General features: G+C 34.0%; 1 protein-coding gene and 1 long non-coding RNA gene across 5 annotated transcripts in view; one reads left to right on the forward strand and one right to left on the reverse strand.

Moving 5' to 3' along the window:
• Sema5c (Semaphorin 5c) overlaps positions 1-8,344 on the reverse strand; it is a 407,260-nt gene extending 398,916 nt beyond the window's left edge. Inside the window, exon 1 of the mRNA XM_074140398.1 lies at positions 8,246-8,344. The gene's annotated coding sequence lies outside the window, so the exon portion shown is untranslated. The remainder of the gene's footprint in view (positions 1-8,245) is intronic.
• The window catches only part of LOC141460416 (uncharacterized), a 44,104-nt gene continuing 31,548 nt past the window's right edge, over positions 7,858-20,413 (forward strand). For 3 of the 4 annotated variants that reach the window (XR_012461992.1, XR_012461993.1, XR_012461994.1), the window contains exons 1-5: positions 7,859-8,118; positions 8,252-8,427; positions 8,518-8,633; positions 9,665-9,736; positions 9,825-9,884. This is a non-coding gene — a long non-coding RNA (uncharacterized lncRNA). Of the gene's footprint in view, positions 8,119-8,251; positions 8,428-8,517; positions 8,634-9,664; positions 9,737-9,824; positions 9,885-20,413 lie in introns of all 4 variants that reach the window. The other variant, XR_012461995.1, reaches the window with a different exon arrangement.

Consider the following 20,413-nt stretch of genomic DNA (forward strand, 5'->3'; position numbering starts at 1 on the left):
TTTGATCAGAAAATTGTTAATTACATCGAAATGACCCTTTTAGTGGGGAAGGGAAGAATGTCAGAAAAGTAAAGCTGTACATCCGGTACAGTTTTACATCCGGTAGGCTCAGTAATTAGAGTAAACTATCCAGCCCAAAGGCGAAGATCCTGGGTTCGAATCTAGCTGCAAGCACTTAGATTTTTCTCTATCTAGAAGCTCCCAATAGCTCGGTGATGGACAGTGTTCCCACGTTACAGACCACAGCAGTGCACTAAGAAAACGTTCCTGGAGAGTACATCCGGTTATCGCAAAGCAACTTTCAGGTTTAATTGAAATATTTTTTTTTAAAAATCTTTTATTGGAATTTACCACTGCAACGGTTGTTGCAACAAGCAAATGTGGTACCTGATAGCAAAAAAATAAAAGAAAAGAAAATCACGATTGGAGAAGGCACCCAGTGGTGTCACTCCAGTAACGTGTTTTGCTCTCACGATAAGAGAAGATCACGAGGCCATCTTCTCTTCAGTCTCCTTAGAGGATTACCTGGTAATATGGAGGAAGATAGGTGTTCTATGAGAGGGTTAGGGATTAGCTGATGTAGAGGAATGAAATTTGAAAAAACGAGTGTTAGCAAGATCTATAATGAAAGGGATTTTGAGGTCATTGTGGGATGGTGAGGTTAGATACATAGAACGGAGCGTTAAGAAGTTTTCGAAGTATTTTTGACTGTAATGTCTGGAGGCGTAGTGAGTTGGAACGCTTAGTCGATCCCCATACTTCGATGCCGTATGACCAAATGGGTCGCAGTAACATTAGATATAAGAGTCTTTTGTTATGTAGATTAAGTTTCGAACGTTTGTCAAGTAGTCTGGCGAAAAGTTTTGTAGCATTGGATTAGTTTCTTGTCTTTTCTGTCTAGTCTGGGGGAATTCCATTTCAACTGTTTGTCTAGGTGTATCAATTTTTATTTTTATCTCATTTTTAATTTTCTCCATACATAGACTGGGAAAATTTTCTAAAAGTCACTTTCTCGAACACAAAACCTTTGTAGAGATCTCAAAATGGATATTTTCTAGAGAAAACACAATCGGGAAATTAGACATGAACACAATATTCTTTCCTTACCAGCTCTAAGAAAATAATAAAAAATATCAAAGTAGAAATTTTTCCACAGTATGAAAGCTGCATGGAAAATGAGTAAGGTGAAAAATTCCCCTAACGATTAAAAGCCAAAAGAAGTGGTGATAATTCTTCTAGTAACAGAAGACAAAAAGAGGGCGGAAACAGACTTCCAAAATAATTAAAATGTAAGAATAATTAGTAGAAGAAGACGGAGAAAAAGAAGAAGATACAGAGCAAAAAAAGAAGACAACTAATTGAAATGCAAATCGGGAACAGCAATCACGTTAGCTCTGCGAGTGGGCCTCCGTCCAACTTAGCCAGGTAAAATCTGGGCTAATAAATTATTTTTTAAGATTTATCTAGTGTACTTAGGAATTCATAGGCCATCCTGCTAACTTCCTCAGTCATCATCTCTCTCTACGGTAGTTACTTCCTCTCTCAGTAATACCAACCTATCGACCTCCTCCTTTATTGTTCAACTCTTCTTCTTTTATCACAACACTGTGTTGGTAACTCCTAGTTGACATGCTAATTCTTATGGTAACAGGGAAATTTATCATTTTCTCTTTCACTCTCTCCATTTAATAGATTTTTCCTTCGAGGCTAATTTATTGAGGCATATTTTCTAAGGAGCTGACAGCTTTGTAATAGCTTAAAGCGGACCTTCAGAAGCAAAAGAGTGCGTCTTGGACAAATCTTTCACTCTTCCACCTCTCCTAAACACCTCTCAGTAAAGGCATGGCTCTGTGTTGAGACAATAGTCGTGCCAAGAGGTACCCAAAGCAGTGATAGAACAGTAGTAAGAAAAAGATCTTTATGAAGGCCGTGGGAAAACGGATTCACTATCCGTCCACCAGAAAGACTAGGCCATCGCGTCTCAGGGTCTCTATTATGGCACCCTCTTCCAGTGCTGCCAGTTAAATGAGGCAAACACTGTTGAGGGGGTTGCTGGGCAACGTATGAAGGCATGGATTTCTTTCGCAAGGCCATTTCCGTTTCCACTTCTTACTACATAGAACCTACACAGGCTATCTTCTGTTTTGGGGTCTGTGTGATGCATGCCAGCCTACCGAGGCTTGTGGCAATGTCCAACCTCAATTCACCCTGTTACATCTGGTTTTACTCCTTTTACCACCTTGAAGCCATCATGTTTAACACACCTGAAAATCACCTAACACCTAGCAGTCCATCGCTTTTTAAGCCTTTCCGATCGAAATAAGAACTTTGCAAAGTGTGTTGAAGCTGTATTTAGCTACTGATCTGACAATGGGAAGACTCATAACCGGGCCTGACTCTAGCTTATCACATTGTTTTTTTGATATCCGGGGATTGTAGGCAGGAAGAAAACGTCCCGATGTAAAGTAAAGTATTTTTTCAGGCGGGGCTTAACGTCCAACTACCAATTTTCGTGGACGGAGGCGACTAGCAAACATACTTTACTGGAGATTTCTTTTATTAACCATTAAATAAAATCCAAGGCCTAAGACCGGGAATCGAATCCACTAACCAACAATACATCTTAGCTTTGCAGGTCTCGCCTCTAACCGCTCGGCAACCGTGGCGCCTACGTCCCGATGTATCTAGTCCAAGAAAGAGATACCACTAATGTGCTTTAATCATTGCTGTGGGCTTGAAAGAGTGCAATTTACGCCGATCTAGGGTGGTAAGACGCCCATGACGATTACCTCGAAAGAAGTCCACTCAGGGCATACGCGAATGTGTACTCCTTCTAGCAAGAGTTCACCAAAAAATCCTTAAGCTCTGCAATGATGAAGTTTTGCCTAATTGGCTAAGTTTCTTTGATTTTTTTCTTTTTTAAATTATAATTGAAAGCTTAAAATATAACCTATGATTTACGTGTCTGACACATTACTGAGTCTGAATTTAAAAATTATATTTAAATTCATATAAAACTAAGAATGTATTTTCTTATTTTTCTGTACAGAAATAAAAAAATGAACTCGTTACAAATTTGCACGTCCTTATTCGCAATTAAAAAAAAAATCCATTCTGCAAACATCAGGAGGACTAGATAGGGAAAATGCAAATAAAAAAGTGAAAAAAAGAATTAAAAAAAAAATCAGGACTACAAGGTCAAATCTTTGTTCAGAGAATATTGCAGGACCCAATATCCGGGGGAGGGGGGAACATTGTTTGAATCAACAAGTGGTAGGTACTGATTTGCGCAAAGAGGTTTATGTACAACGCTAGATAGGCAGTTATAGGTACCGTATTAAATGAGAAACTGTGTTAGTGTGTTTGTGTGTGTGTTTAGAGAGATAGAGAGAGCAAACATGACGTCATGTATGAAATAGAATTTACGAAAGAGCTATTGAGATTCCTGAATACATACTAGGTGCAATGCTAGCTAAATGCATTGTATGTTAAACGATTTTATTGGTAGAATTTTAATAGCATATTCAACCAATTAGGTTTGGTAAATAGATATACGTACGTATTATACTGATTGAATAACTCAATTATTATTCATATTCAATTATTATTAATACTTATTTGCAATATCAATTTAAATTGATTTTTTTGTTTACTTACTTTAATATTTATTAGCATTGCCAAACAATCTAATAATTATTAAATTTATTGGAGGGATCTCTTTCTAAATTTTAAATGTTCAATTATTTCATTATTATTATTTAGTTGGTCAGCATTTCCTGTATGAACCCGCAGCAAACGTCTTCGAGAATACTGGCTACAAGCATTTAACAAAAAATGATGATGTTGTAGTAAGCGCTAACAATGATGTCGTTTAGCCCACAGAGGAATCCGTAAATAGTACTAAGGCACATCGATAGTTAACAGCTATCGATGTCGACCACCTTCCTCTTTGGTGGGGCACAGGAGATAACCAGGGGAGAGTTTTCAGATTGTGCTCTGGTCGCGGCAACAGAGAGGCTCTTGTTTTTTTTTGGTATTCATAAATACGTTAAGGTCGCAACCTGTGTTGTCAAATGTAATTTAGAGTTCATACTTAGTTTAGTTATTTCATGTGTTTAGCATTGAATTTTATACGTTATTTTATACTATAAAAACCTAGTTTAATAAATATTTTGTATATTTCAATGTGTTCGTTACCCAGTTACCACCCAATGCTCCAACAATGTCATTGATGTTGGTTTTACATGAACAACAAATTTAAAATACGTTTTAGAGGGCTTATTGTGAAAGAAGTACTAGAAATGGAAAAGATAACATTTTAAAACAATTTATTCTCTAAACTGAATCATGTGCATCAAAAATCTAAGGCTATTGGTGCTCGCAGACTGCTGTTCAATGTGCTGCAGGTCTCTCTCTCTCTCTCTAACCTAACAGATTGCACCAATCAGTGGTGGGTAGACCTAACTTTTGTAAGCAAGCCTCTAAGGGTACGTTCACAACGGATCTGTGAGTATAGATGAAAACTGATAAGAGTAAAATATAATCGCTGATTAGTGTGCACAACGGAGCTGTGATAAATGCAACATGCCCGAGTAGTGAAGAAGAGTTTTTAATGTTCAGCAACAACAAAATGGTATATTTTAAAGAAAAAACGCTTTAGAAAATATCATGTACATCCCATAAATAAAAAACGAAGTACTTTGGGTGAATTTCACCATTTATACTCAAGGAACTTAGAAATTACCCGGATCGTTTTTTTTTTTGAATATGTGAGGATTGGTCCACCAACATTCGACCATATTTTATAAAAAAATAAGGTCAAAATTAAGAAAACGTTGGAAAGATTGTCATGGAAATCCTATAACCATAGAAGAAAAAATACTGATTACTCTTAGGTAAGTAATGGTTTTATTGAGAAAAAACAAATAAATACACATGAAAATAAATGTAAGCACGATTTAAAAAACAAAATATTGTTAAAAAGTAAATAATAAAATAATAACCAAAAATAATGAGTAAAGACAGCACTAAATAAGTTTTCTACGTCCATTTTGAAGCTCCGATACTGGAGTTCAGCTAGCAGAAAAATGAAAAATTTAATTCTATCAACTATGCTCGTTTATAGCAGCGCGTATGTGTCACACTAGTCGCAGCTTCGTTGTGCACGCTCACATTCGAATGTATTGTTTTTCTTTAAGCGCTGATACATCACTGCTATCATCTCTGCTATATCTATGCTCACAGCTCCGTTGTGAACGTACCCTAAGAAGTGAAGACCTAGAAACTATCCAGGCAGTCTAGGGATGGTTGATTTTTTTGACCGTGTACTGTGGGATTGAGCACGACAATATCCAAAGAAATTTGAGGCCCTGGGATCCAAAAAAAAAAAAACCATTGCAAAAAAAGACGAGGCTTTGACAAAAATCCAGACCTGACTTGAGCTAAATTAACATTTGCAGATAACCTGTCATTTTTCAGCTCAGTCTAACTGTACGAATAGATAAAAATCTCATTAGAAGCTGAATTTCATACCCGCTTATCTAAAATACAACAAAGGATAGAATAGGAGCACCCTAGAAAACTTCATGGAATAGAGAAGGGGCCAACAGGCATGGATGACCATTCGCTGGAGTAAAATACATCCCATTTATCAACTCCTTTCTAAGATTCCAAAGATGACTCTATATTTCAGAATTTGAAAGTGTGGAATGACTTCAAAGCGTCGGAAAACCTTGCCAGTCACATGCTAGGAGTATTTGACTACCAGCATGAAACTATTCTGGTACAGGCGCAGAGATATTTTGTACAAGCTACAACCAAGAAGTACTGAATCGAAAGAAAAAAAGACAACCTAGACAGGATCATGAACCTTAATCTATTGAGTTTATTATGAAAAGCATTAATTAAGAAAAGTTGCCAGAAAGGCAAGATTAAGTAAACAATTTACTAAAAAGAAGCGGAATTTCCCATACAGTAAATAAATTTTAAAAAAAGAAACTATAACACAAAAGAGAAATGGGTCCCCGGAGAGAGTATACTGTTATAAAGATACTAAAGTAAATATTCAATGTATTGTGGTGGAAATTGGTACAGAGTGAAGTGCGGAGGCAGCAGTAAGCAAAGTTAAGAGAGTGTAGAAGGTACCTGGGGGTCACGTACTGATCCAGGTCATTTGTCACATGTTTCCATTTCCGGCAAGGAAACACTCGGCCCCGGTTATACATTTAGCTGTCCAGGTTGGGGGCCATTCACAGCTTTTACCTAAAACTGGTGGAGAAAGACTTTACACCCTGTAAAATCAATTTTTTTTTTCCTGGAGCCCAACATCAATCTTCCGGTCTCTTAAGGCTAAATCAAATAGAATGGACTAGTCGATGAATTCTCGACAATAACAATTGCTATGAACCCAATTTAGACTTAGTATATTATAGCCATCCGACCCTGATTAAGATAATGGTGCCATGAATTTTGGCGAATTTTCTCGAAATGAACTCCTGCGCTTGTCTTAACTATAATAATTACTTGTCTTACAAATAATGTTCACAATAACTTTAAGATAAAATGTTGCCAGCAAAATTGTTTGGATGAGGAAAAAATAAATAAATAACTAGGTAACCAGGTAACCCGCCTCTGCCAGTGAGAAAACACAATAGTTACTTTTAGTAGCTCTATATATAGTAGAACTAAACAGTTTAAGGAAATCTCGCAATAGTTACTCACAGTGTTGGGATAGAAGTTATAGTTGCATGTAAACAAATAGTTATCCCACAAATGGGTAAAAGGTAGGCGGTGAATGGATTTCGTTTGTAGAGCACAAATATTTGTGTAAAAGGAAGGCTATTTGTTTTATTACAGGAAATATTCTGCCTGGCACAATAAACTTGTTAAACAGTGTTCAGTTAGTTTTAGTTAGTGGTCAAAAACTTTACCCAACAATTATGGACCACTGAAATGGACTGACTGGAAACAGGAATTGTTGTGATTATAATAAAACTGTATCATTTCCATAAAATAATTATTTTAAAGCCACCAATTATATTTAACAAAAAAAAAATCTGGTGAAAAGCGTGACGTCACAACTTTCCCCACAACTAAAATCAACTTTCCTTCTTGAAAACAAAAGATTCAAACTAATGTAAAATAAAAACCTAACACACTTATACACAAGTGCAAATGAAATCTCCAAAACTATTTTGAAAACTATTCAACAGAGTGCCAATTTCAGTAGACTGATATTCTTTCAATTTGTAATTGTGGCACACATTAGCCACTCATAAATGTTACACAGGCGTTATAACAGAGTAAAAGCTCCTTGCAAGGAAGCTTAACTTCAGTCCTCCCCAAAAACCTCTTGAGAAACTTTAAATAAAATTTTCTTCAAATTTAGAACGTTAGCTTCATATCCAGTATGCAATTTAAGTGATAAAATCGAAGACTTTACTGAAATGGACTTTAAAGAGACGTTAATATTAAATATTTTTAATTTAAAGCAATAATAGGATAACAAAATTTACGGAGTAGGATCTTTAAGACACCCAGGCCATCCCACTAAACTCGCCCTATTTTCGAATATAAGTTCTGTATTTGATACTGAAAGAATTTCAAATTTGAAACAAATCAGGTTAACCTGAAGTACAAAATTGTACGGGGGTACTCCTTGATATTGCAATTCACAACATACAGGCAGACATATAGGTAAGTTTTTATTTCAATGCTTATTGAAATCAAAAATTGTATCAGTACAAACGAAATTAAAAAAAATAAGAAAATGGTAATGACAATATTTGAAACAAGTAATAAATGAAACTTAAAGGATTTAATTATTCATTATTTTCCTAAAAGGGTACGCTGCGGTCTATTAACTAGGTTTGGATAGTCGTCACACAGAATTTGATAATGGCTGAACATTAGAACAATGTGTTGTTAGGTTAAGTAATGAGTGTAAATGGCGTTCTTTGTGGACCATGCTGTTTTAGGCAATTATAAGGGTTTAAATTCAATGTGTACACAGAATTTAAGTGAACTGTTGTAGCTGAATCCGATAGACAACCATTTTTTAGTATAAGAAATCAATTTTATGCAATAGCAAGTTGGATCTTGAATTCAACAAATTAAAAGGTTAGTCTTGTAGTTTAAACTGAAATGAACTTTGCTTCCTATTATTTAGCTTAAAGTATACATAAATTAACATAGTGCAAAATCAAGATTAACTCTAAAGTGAAAAATATTAGTAATAATTTCTTACTTTTAGATGCTGCTTCTGGATGTGCATGCTCAAGAACCCATTAGCACAAGACACCAAAACACTACACTCTCTCACACGCGTACCTAAAATTCGAAAGATTTTTTTTCAATTAAAATGAAACAAATTGGAAAGGTAAAAAATTGAAATATTTTGGGAGAGGTATTTGGACGAAGTTCGCTAAAGTAAGGATTTAAGTAAAATTGGACTTATTTTTCCTTAAAACACTAAAAGCATGATTTTAGAAAGTGCTTTTCATTAAATTCTTCTTCCAGGGATTAATGATGCTTCAAGAAAGTAATTCTAGCTGCACAAACCATTTACTTAGACTGTTCATCAAGAAATAATTGACTATATAGTAGAGGACCTGTATTAAAATGTACAATATTAGGTAAGTCTGATACTAAAATATAATTTTTAACACTTCTGTGTTGTAAATTAAATTAACATTATGTTTTCAATATATTAGTTTAAATATATAAACCAACTTTGTCTTTTGATCCGTCAAAAGAACCGTAGAAAGCTTTATACCAAGTTTTAAAATACTCGGTAAGTAAATTAGATAAAGAATTTACTAAAATACTTATAGAAAATTAGTCAAAACTATCTTGTTTATAACTTGAAGGAATGAAATCTATTCCAAAGCTTTTTAATTACGCAAATATTATACAATAAAATAAAGAAATGTCTATGGGCCTAATTAAAGGAACGTTCATTCGGTGCGATTCAGGTTCATTCTGGCGATAAAAAATAAGCCCAATTAGATTTACCTTATGTATTTCATTCTATTCTAATTAATATTTATCAAAACGATGAAAAAATATATGAATACTACGTATAATGAAGTCATTTAAATGTAAAGAAATTTTAGATTTAAGTTTTAAAGTAGACATATTTAATTTTAAGATGGCCCCCAAATTTTCAAAATTTCTTTTACATTTTTAACCATTACATCCAGCATAAAACATAGTAAATCATATATCATTTTATCGTATATTATTCTAGTAATCTTTTGTAATGTAAATTATTAATGATTCTTTTAATTTACAATATTAATTAATAAACTAATTGTACTTACACGTAAGATCAAATTTCAATCCGCCATTAACCGAGGAACTGACCCACTACATGGGATGATGGGATTGAATGTACAATTTTTAAATAAATTCATTTAATTTTTCTTTTTATTAAAATTATGTATTTAAATATTAATATTGTTTTGTATTGTTTTAATTTATATTATTTAGTTTTCAATATTTTCAAAAAAAAAATGACTAGAAAAACAATCATTTGCAACTAACAATTTAAAATTATCCTGTTTATTTATTTTATTGTTTATAGATTGTTTCATAAATTTCATTCTTTTTTTTTTTTTTAAGAAAATTTCAATTTTGTATATATTATAATTATATGATATCTCAGTTTCAGTCTTTGGACCATTTTAATGGCTGCCTATTCCAACTTAATTAGTAACAGACATTAATTTGAATTTTTGTAAGTAATTAAACTAACTTAACTTTTGATTATAAAATTAAAATGTTATATTTTTACTGTTTATTAGTAAAATACTTATTTTCTTTAGGATTGTGGCAATAAAATTTATCAGATGAAAAATTGAAACGGAAAATGAAAAACTGAGTTTGTGAGTACAATTAATTTATTTCATTAGCGTGCCTTATCTCTATTTCATTTTAAGATATTTAATAATAATAGATTTATTGTGCCCATAATTTGAAAATGCAAAGGAAATTGAAACGATAAATTTCAGTGGTTCTTTTCTTAAATACGATTCAGTGGTTGTCAATTTTTGCTGTGAATATTGAGTGTTGAGCTATTCAACTATTCTACAAACTATCTATGTATATAAAATAGATTTTTTTCATAAGTTTTTTATATTAATAAGTTCATGCGTTGCCGGTCTTGGAATTTAATAAAAATTTTTGAAAAGGTCAGATTTCCTATTATCTTATGCTGATTGTATAATTAAGGCCAGAGATTATTTGAACTTGGAATTAAGAAAATTTGAATGCTGTACAATGTTTCTATGCTTTCATTTTGGCACTTGATTAATAGAAAATCCCAGATTGGGATTCAAATCCATTTTCTGTACAACTCTAGTAGGATAATGAGTTCTGCATTTGTTTCTGCGAGTAGTAATGAAGTTCGATGTTTTACCTAATTTGAATAGGTGTAAGACATAGCAGATAAAATTGATGCTGAGCATTTTACGACGAGGTCCTTTGAAGAGTAAACCTTTCCCCTGAACCCCAGTGGTTGCCTGTCTGTTTCTTTGGTCATAAGAAAGCTCACTTAAGTTTCTTAAATCATTTTCCCCGCATGCTAGAGGGTCTTCTGCCCAGTCAACATCATTGTGCCCTACTTAAAAGGAAGTTTGTGCTTCCGTTTGGCTTCGAAACACTTATATGGCATCTATTTAACACTTCCGAACACATCTAGGTTTACTTATTGTTTCAGTAAGAATACTTTTTGGAGGTTCCTCGACTCGCTCGACTAAGCCTGGGTCCCGCGAAATATGTTATTTGTACAACTAGCTATCGTCTGGTCTTAGACATTTTTATTTTATTAACTCGTTCTGGAGTAAAACAGTTAAAATTTATTCTTTAATTTATGTGGCTTCGCTAGAGTTGCTGTAGCCGTCAAAAGCTATTTTATTCTTGACTTCCTTACTCGTTTATTATTGTTTTTATTTAATATTATTATTATTTACATAATGGGACGATCAAGCTTAAACTCCATTCTTGGGGCTTCGGGTAAGTTTCAGGATATGTTTGCCCCAGATGGGGTTTACCTTCCGCCCAGCTTCCGAGATATTCATTCCTTTCTTGTACAAATAATTGTACATGAATCCCTCTCCGCTAGATAAAGCTTCTGCATTAACTAATCCTGCCTATGTCAAAGATAGTTCACCTTTACCTTGAGCTCTTCAATGTCAAAGGACGTTTGTTAGACAGGCATCACCTCCTACTTATTGTGCTGCTTAAAAATTTATTATTAGGTTACAACACAATTGCTAAGTTATTTTAACTAATAGCTCTTGTTTTCTCTCTCGATATTTACAGATTACAGACTTCTTAGTAATTGTTTTGTCGATACCATCTTAAGTAGAGTTCTTAAAACAAAGTGTTTTCTACTAGTTTTAGATTTTAATCTGTTTTCATAGATTTGAGAGATTATGTGCTGTTTTTGGTGCTGCATTTCTTCTAATAATCTTTTTAAGTTATTTATCTAATTAGATGTCGTAATATCCTAAGCTCTTTTTATTTAATTTTTTTCGTATCCCCAGAAATGAATCAGCGTTAAATACAGTAGCATACTTGTTATTATTGCCTGTTTATGTACAAGTAAGAAATAAGATGATGGGTTCCATCCCTTCAATGGGGGAAAAATTAACCATCTTTTCAGTAACCTTGACATCCCTGCGGGCATCTCCAGCCAACACTCAACTCTGACAATTCGATCAAAAACTCATTAATCATGATCAATTCATATGAAGTTGGTTTCTGCAACTATTTTTGGTTTTTATGTATTTTCAGGCGTCAACAGTTGCGAACAATCCCACATTTTAAGGACTTTTACTTTAGATCTTAGGGGTTATTATTACTTTCTAAACTTGGGATTTTTATTGTAACAGTTTTTTGATTGTTGTGAATCATTTCATGATTCAATATGTATTCTTCTGTTTGAGAGCATCTATTTGAACGTTGATCTGTTAGGCTAAAGAGTTTTGTATCGCTTCATCGGAAGTTGACAGTAGAGTTACATGGTGCATTCACAAAAGAACTTTTAATATAAAGGGCCACATCCTATGGTTACAAAATTTCTACCAAAACCATTGGAATAGGGCTTCATTGGAATTTCTACATTTCAGCTTTTTGCTGCTTACTGTTTTAATGATATTCAGACCCACTCTCAAATATATACATGTATGCTTAAGTCTTCGCGTTTACAATTTCCAAGGGGCTTCAAACCTTATGATTCTCGTAAAAAAACTTGAATTTCGAAAATGCAATCGATCGCAATACTTCCGCTTATAAAAATAAAAGAGAGGATGTAAAGGAAAAAAAAAAACGTTCATTTTAATAGATTTGACAAGAAATCGAGAGCATTAGGTAGAGCATATTTATGCGAGGAAAATCATGTATGCATCCCTTTTTCTCACCATTGATAGTAACCGCAACCCATAAACGGAACACATGCTGTAACCGCTGGAGGCTAAAAACCGCTGACCACTGAGGAAGTTGTTGGGCTGTTTGTAGATGAAAATAGGTGGAGATTTGTTCTGGTGTCTTCGAGTGGCGTCGTTTACGCCCAAGTAATAATTGATTAATAAAATTGATTTCAAATCCTGGTTCCCTAAATTTAATTTTCACACTTATTTTTGGGGGGTCATAATTGATTCCTTTAAAAAATGTTCCCGACGGCGACCTTTTAGTCAGAAATACTATTTCAATGTGACCCAGGTACTGTAATATTAAAGCAATTAAGAGTAATGCAGTGTTTAGTTTTTGCTTTTGCAATAAATAAATAATTATCGGTATAATTGATGACTTTTGTTCATAATTGATTGTCTTTATTAGAATAGAATAGAATAGAATAGAAAAGAAATTTATTATTCTGGGACAATTGTCCCCTAAGACTAGAAACAGGTACAAATAGAGGCCTTAACAGTTTGGCCTGTGATTATAGAGAAATTAAATAAATAAATAAATATTTACAAAAGTGAAAATATAATAAGTGAAAATGAAAGTAAAAATAAAATAATAAAACAGCAGAAATTAAGGAAATAAATTAAAACAATTAGAATTTCGGAGGAAGCTGAATAGAAAGGAGATAACTGAATAGACTGGATTTAAAGATGGATAGGGTAGGAGCATGGCGGACAGATGAAGGCAAGGAGTTCCATAGAGAGGTAGCACGTATGAGGAAGGACTTGTCAAAGGATGAGGTACGGTGAGAGGGAATATAAAGATCAGATGAGCGAGATCTAGTGTTACGGGAATGGATGGAGGATTTAAACTTAAGGAGTTGAAAAATATAGGAAGGCCTTTGAGACTGGATGACTTGAAAAAGGAAAGAAGCCAAAAAATATTGGCGGCGATAGACAGGAAAAAGCCACTTCAACTCATCGTAGCAGTGCGAAATGCGAGAGTCTCTGGAAATGCTGAAAATAAATCTTATGAAGCAGTTCATGAGGCGCTTAAGCTTAGCTTCAATATCACCAGATAGACCGCCATACACTAAACAACCATAGTCGAAATGGGGGAATATAAGAGAGGAAACTAGGAGTTGCCGGATTATGTATCATTGAAGCAATGAAACCCTAATTGAAGTGGAGTTGAAGGGTTTGAATAGATAAGTATAATCGCCTTGATTCCTGCAGCATGATCTATAGATAAACTAATAGCTTTGATACCTTGAAATGGAAGTTTTGAGTTGGGGCTCCGATTTCAATTTTCTGCATCGTAAAATAAGCTTATAAGTTTTGGTTTAAAAAAAAAAATACTTAAATTTCATATACTTAAAAAGAGCCAATTTACGGCGAAGTAATATTATTGGCTACATTAAGCTAGATCAGTTGTGGACCAGATTATTATCAGGTGAATGCCAAAGCCTGTCGGATATCATTAAGCTAATAAAATCAAGATAGCAATGAAATTAATTATAATTGAATAATTAATTGCTTGTTATATGTTGGTAGTTAATTGCCACCATATTTAGTTGATAATGTGATCATTAGAGGAGATCGGCTTATATCAATTTAGATCATCACTGTTTCTTATTAATTAGGGACCCCTGGCTTTTTTGTCTCCTTCGCTGAATTGGAGTATGAATGTATAAATTCGGCTTTGAAGATCATAAGACGTTCGCCTTTTATTTTATTTTATTTTTTAATTTATTTTCTATTTATTACAATAATGATTGTTGTTGTGCCAATTTTAAAGTTTGGATTTGCACAGAAAATTTATTTTGAGTTCCATCGGTATGATCATACCGATTTCTCTTCTCAAAGTCAACCTGAAAAAAAGCTTGTCCATGTTAGAGCTATTATTTGATCCATATCTTTCCATTGGTACATCTCCTGCGCTTTGACCTTTGACCACTTTGTTCGCTCTGTACACCTCTTTTTCTTCTATCATCATTTTCGTCCAGCTGGAGACATAAACTTTATGTAGTAATCTCTCCGTTTCCATTGACCTAACTTGTTCCTGTTCTTCATACTCTTCAACACCCTTCATGCTTCTTGAGACTTGTTTACAATCCAAACATTCTTCTGTTCTTGTGCAGGTTCGAAACTATTCAACTTTCGGTAGATAAGATGATCTTCAACTTTCTCTTTTTTTTTTGGAGTCTCCACTGTAGCTTGTTAGATGCAATACTGTAAATGTTCATAACATCTCTTCCGGGCTTAATTTTGAAAAGTTACTACAAGTAGGCATAATATTTGTTTCTAAGTAAAGAATGTAATCAGCTGTATTATTAGGTATATTGAGGAACTAAAAAACAGATACGAGTCTTTTTGGAGAGGAACAGGAACGCTTTCCTTTGATAAAATCTTATTAAGGGTAAATTTAACCTGGAAATCTCTCTTTATCATTCTTTCTCACTCTAAAGTATAGTGCACAAGAGTCACATTCAAGGTCAAGATTATCCTCAGAGATTAGGGGAGCAAAAAACAATTTTAAGAGATAGCTTCTTTTTCTTTTTAAACAGGATAACCCAGAAGTACGTAGCAAATGCTTGTTATCAGACAAAAATCATTTCCTTCTGTAGTTTTCCGCCTGTTGATGTTTAAAATAATGTGTAATAATAAAAGAACAATAGAATATAAGTGCCGTTTGGTACAATGGGGGATCTTCACTACCGTAAAGATCTTAAAATGGTAAAACCAAACAATAACATTAAATTATTTTTTTTAAACCAAGTTTAAACTCTCCAATATTGATCTGGCCGTTGATAATTAAAAATAAATATAATCGTGACAAAATAAATAGCAAATGCTCTTGAAAAACATGATTCTGCCATTATTGTTAAGATAAAACCATTTTGCCTCGCACATTCTTAGTATTTATAAAGTATCAAATGATTTATAAAGGTAAATATTTATTTGTATCGTATCTATATTCCATTTTTTGTTTTTGTTTTTATAAGGGGCGGCAGGTAAGAGGGGTTAACTCATTGGTTAGCGTGCTGGATTCCCACGCGGGTTTGAATTCAGCTGCTGGTATTTGGATTTTCTCTTACTAGGAGCTTCTTACATCTCACGCCCTGTCCGCTGATGAACAATATGGTGTGTGTAACGAGGGAACATCGTCTGGAGGCCGGTTAGTGCTCTGGAAAAAGCTCCGGGTGCCAGTAACCTTAGAAGTGTCTTAAATTAAGAAAAATCAAATGAAATTAGAGACGATATTCTACGAGTATTCATGTTCCTGTAATTGAAAGGAAACTGGTTGATAGGATCTGAGGTACTAGAAAACCATGTCCTTGAAAGGTCTTTTAAATTCACTCTACATCTAAATCTAAAATATAGATAGAGCCTCAGCCTTCGTAAATTGAATATATGAGCCTTTTATTGCACAACTTGAATATCTCCATAAAATGGAATAATATACATAATTTTTTAAAAATTCTGTTCATAATATGAATTCAAATAAATATACCGTTATCATTCAGTGACTGCTTCCGAATTTAAGTTGAATTATTGCAACGATTTAACATTAGAGCAACGAGTTAATCAAAATTGTTTCTGAAGTAAATTATTTATTATTCAGTGGCCAAAGATATTGTAAAGTTTTTCTTGTCCTTTTACTAAGAAAGAACTTTACTTACACAACTAATGCCTGCCACTAGTTATTGAATAATATGTGGGTTTGATAAATAATAAAACTCGCTAAAGTTGTAAGTAATAACCTGATTTATTAACACATTACCTTTACTCACATTAACATTTACTAGCAACTAACGCTATTCATTACAGTTACCATTTACAACAGTCACAACAGTTTTCTGTTACTTACTCACTACGTAACGCCACAAAATCTGTTCCCCGACTGACCACTGGTCCGCACTGCACCGAATTGCACTAGTCTCTGCTACACAAACAAAGCTCTACTCACTAACTGACTAACCGCCTGACTAGCTACCACTGACTCTCTCAAACTGTCACCTCCAAAGTGTCTCTCCAAACTAACGTCTCTCCAAGACTCACTCAAAACTAACTGATTAAAACTGATTAACAACTCATTAAGAACTCCTTAAAAACTGACTTCTCCAGCTGTGTCTGCCTCCATTTAACTGCGTGCCTCCCTCCAACTGGGACTGCCCTCCTCCAACTCTCTGAGCATAAGTTTCCACGCCCTCCTGACGTTCATTGGCTGGAGAAAACATACTGCCACCACCTCAGCTGGGGCCGCCCTCCTCCTACTCTCTGTCTCGCTCCTACCTGTCAATCACTGGCTGGGAAAACACATATGCCACCACCCCAACTGAGGCCTTTCTCTTAGCTGGCTTTTACACAGGTCACTAACTCCTTGAACAATCTAGCCCTTTTCTTTCTAGTTCAGGTAGAGACCGGCCCTTTTGTCTACACAGTGGTGGCCTGTTACCGGCTTTGGTCGCTTAACCCCTAGAACAATCTAGGCCTTTTTTTCTCCTCAGTTAGAGACCGCCCTTTTGTTCACACAGTGGTGGCCTGTTACCGACTTTGGTCGCTCAACCCCTAGAACAATCTAGGCCTTTCTTCTCTGCCCAGGTCAACTTCGTTACAATATGTTTGGCCGTTTAATGGTGTTTTATTCTTTATTATTTTAGAAAACATATTACAAAATATTTAATATATTGAACCAAGTACTTTGACACTTAAATTTAAGATATTTCAAAAAAGTGGAAGTTAAAACGATTTATGTAGTAAACGGTTCAGTGAATGTTGTTGTATAATTGTGCACGTAATGCAGAATACTTGTCAAGTTTGATGCTTATCTTCCTGGTCTGTCTATCGCCGGCTGACCATAACATTTGGTCGAGTAATTTCCCTTCGTTTGTCCTTGTCAGAATCGATATAGTATTGTAATCCCTTGCTGTTAATACATATTTAGTAAGATTAACCAAACAATTCGATTATCAATCATGTTCTTATTTAGTTTAACCACAAAAGAAATTGCTTGCATTTCCCTATTTTATTATTATTATTTTTAAAATTAAATTTGTGTTTATTATTTTTTACTAGCTGATGACGCAGTCTCGTTAGTTGTCCGCACTATCTTTTGAGACTTGCTGAGATAGTAATAAAACGCTGTAGAAGCACCAGTGTGTGTATATGAGCTTAGTTCAGCACTTTTATTAATCAAGCACCAGCGTAATGGCTCGTATAAAAAGGAACAAAATAACTAAACATTTTTTATCATCTTTTATCTAAGAATATTTTTGAAATTTTAAAAATAGATTTTGGCATTTGGTTTTTGGGAACTTCCTTACTTATACACAGCAATAATCTGCCCCAAGTGTAGGTTTTCTGTAGTAATAAGAAACTGTATTTAAATAAGCTAACCTTAAAAAAAATAAAATATTATGCCACATTTCTTTATTTAAATAAATTCAGTGCTGCTGTTTTTTTTATTATTGTTGCAGATGTAGGCATATATTTGTAAAAGCCGTCCATATTTAAAATAAAAGCCACTTTCAACAAATATCATTGGACCATTCTGTTTATTTCAATTTAAAAATAAAAGACTGACTTTTTATCAGCCAGCGACCACTGCAATAGTAGCGCGTAAAAATACAACCGAGCAATTCAATAAAACATCTCTTAAAACGATTTTTGTAAAAATTTATTTTTATTTTCTAGTTCTATATTATTTTTTATATTCAGTTCTCAACATACAACTATTTTGATAGTTTTTTTCTTAAATGTTAGCCTATTGAATGCTATTGATAATTGTTTTACTTTATTAGTACTTTTATTGATTTTTACCAATTTTTATGCCCAGCAACAACATTTAGGGGACCAGTGATGTTCTATTGGTCAGTAATCTGGAAGTCGAAGATCGAAGTTCGACCAATTGGGTGCAATTGAAGCCGAAGCCTTCAGTGCCTTTCAAAAGTTTTGATTCTTGTGTTACGGTTCCTCTGGAACCGTCTGTGTCTTTAAGGGAACTGTTGATAACATTGGACATGCCTTACTAGTTCTGCTATCAAAGTGTTCAAGTTGCAAATATGGTAGGCGGGGAAACCCTTAGATTAAGAAATGTAAAATAAATGTGCCGTGATTTAATTATTCCAGTAAAGCTAGACGGATGATCAGTTGCATCCTTTTTTTGGCAACTGAAGACTGAAAAACTCATTCCTTGCACTCTTGTCAGATTGAAGGGTTTTTGTAGGTAAAACTCATGCGTTCAAGCTTCAGCCAGCAGTTTCTCCTGGAGCGTTCTGTAGTGGTTGCCACAATAGACCCCTCTGGGGGTTTATATAGCCAGTGGAGTACGCTTCCTAGACACGACCTCATGGAATCTAACCTTGTCTTAAAGTGGTCATGATAAGCAACATAACAACTCACCAAAACCATTCTCAGATTGGCTTTGCTTTTTGCTTACACGCTATTACAAACCATTTGCAATATTTTCGGAATAATTAAATAACCATTCAGAAAAAGAGATCGATCAGTTTGCATTTAATTTTTTTCAGACTAAAAATTGTTTATAAATAATTCCAAAGCTTATCACCGAAGTCTCTAAAAATAGAACAGAAGTGCATCTGGTTTATTCATAAAAAATATTTCACTTCATTCAAGATAAATGGACCGTAAAATTGTATTTGCATTAAATGAGTCCTTGAACAAATATTGAATTTTAATCCGCATTTATGACCCATATGTACAGAGTATTTTTAGATCATGAGAGGGAGTTAAAAAACGAATGAGGTATCTAAAATTATGGACCATCAATTTTCAACCTACTATTTTATCTTAAATTTTGAGTAATAAAGGAAAGTTATTTTAAGACATTATCAAAATTTCTGAGAGAAACAAATTATCTCAAAATATTATTCATTTTAACTTACGAGAATTTCAGTTGCTTCGTATTTAAAGTATTCTACAAATAACTCTACAGATAAGATAAAACAGCTAGTTATTTTATGAAACTCCTTTACATATGTGTAACCAATATCGCTTATTTAATTTAAACTTTGTAAATTAGATTTGTTCAGTTTTTAATTTTAAATTGAATATTTTATTTGGAGTTTTACAGTTTAGGGAATACTTAGGAAAGGGATAAGGATAAAATGTGCAGGAGAAAATATAGAAAAACCTGAAGCTAGAGGAGAAAGTTGGAATAGGAAATGTCTTGATTCTTTTGTGTTACTGTAAGGAATGGATGGATTGTGGCTATTTGGAGGCCGAGTAGGTTAGGATGGCTATCTAGAGTGGAGAGGAGTTTCAGTAGACAGTTTTGGGTAAAGGAGTGTTCGGAGATTATGGGAGCTATCTCACTACGTAGAGGATAGTCTGTCGCAAGTCTGAGGAATTCTGAGTTCTTTCTTGTCTAGAGTTTCTTGTTGTTACAACAGGTCAAGCTCCAGGCGTAGAGTAAAATCAGCCGGATGACCACTTTGTAGTGGAGGAGTTTGTTGATGTACTGTGATCTTCGAGTCTCAAAAGAGTAAAGGGAAAAATAGTCTTAATAGTGAGTTAATATCAAATGATCCCTACCACTCCTTAAGAGATACCATTGAACCAAATAAAGAACTAAAACGCCTTCGACGCCTAACATTGGAATGTTCTTAATACACTCTGCTATCAGCGCCGCGCATTGTCTATTCATATAATTACAAGATATATCCATATAAATAGCTTTAAGATACGAACTACCTACATATTGGCGCAAAGATTACTGGCGCTATTACTAAGATTGTGAGCGTTTCTTTTATTTGTATTTAGTAAATAAATATCTATGTTTAAAGTACATTAACCAGTTTTCGTAGATTCTAAGGACAAACAGCGTAGGGGTAACCGGTCCCCAAATATGGTGCGCCATAACTGCTTCCCTCTTCTTAATAAAGTGGGATTTAAATCAATCTCTCTCTTTGTATTATTTATTTACTTATTTATTATTTATTTATTTTTGTCTGTCTACTGTCGCCGTTACAGTCTTTAAATGA

The sequence above is a fragment of the Rhodnius prolixus genome, unplaced genomic scaffold (assembly GCF_049639745.1).
Source record: "Rhodnius prolixus isolate KJV_2025 unplaced genomic scaffold, Rpr scaffold_6, whole genome shotgun sequence".
NCBI lineage: Eukaryota > Metazoa > Arthropoda > Insecta > Hemiptera > Reduviidae > Rhodnius > Rhodnius prolixus.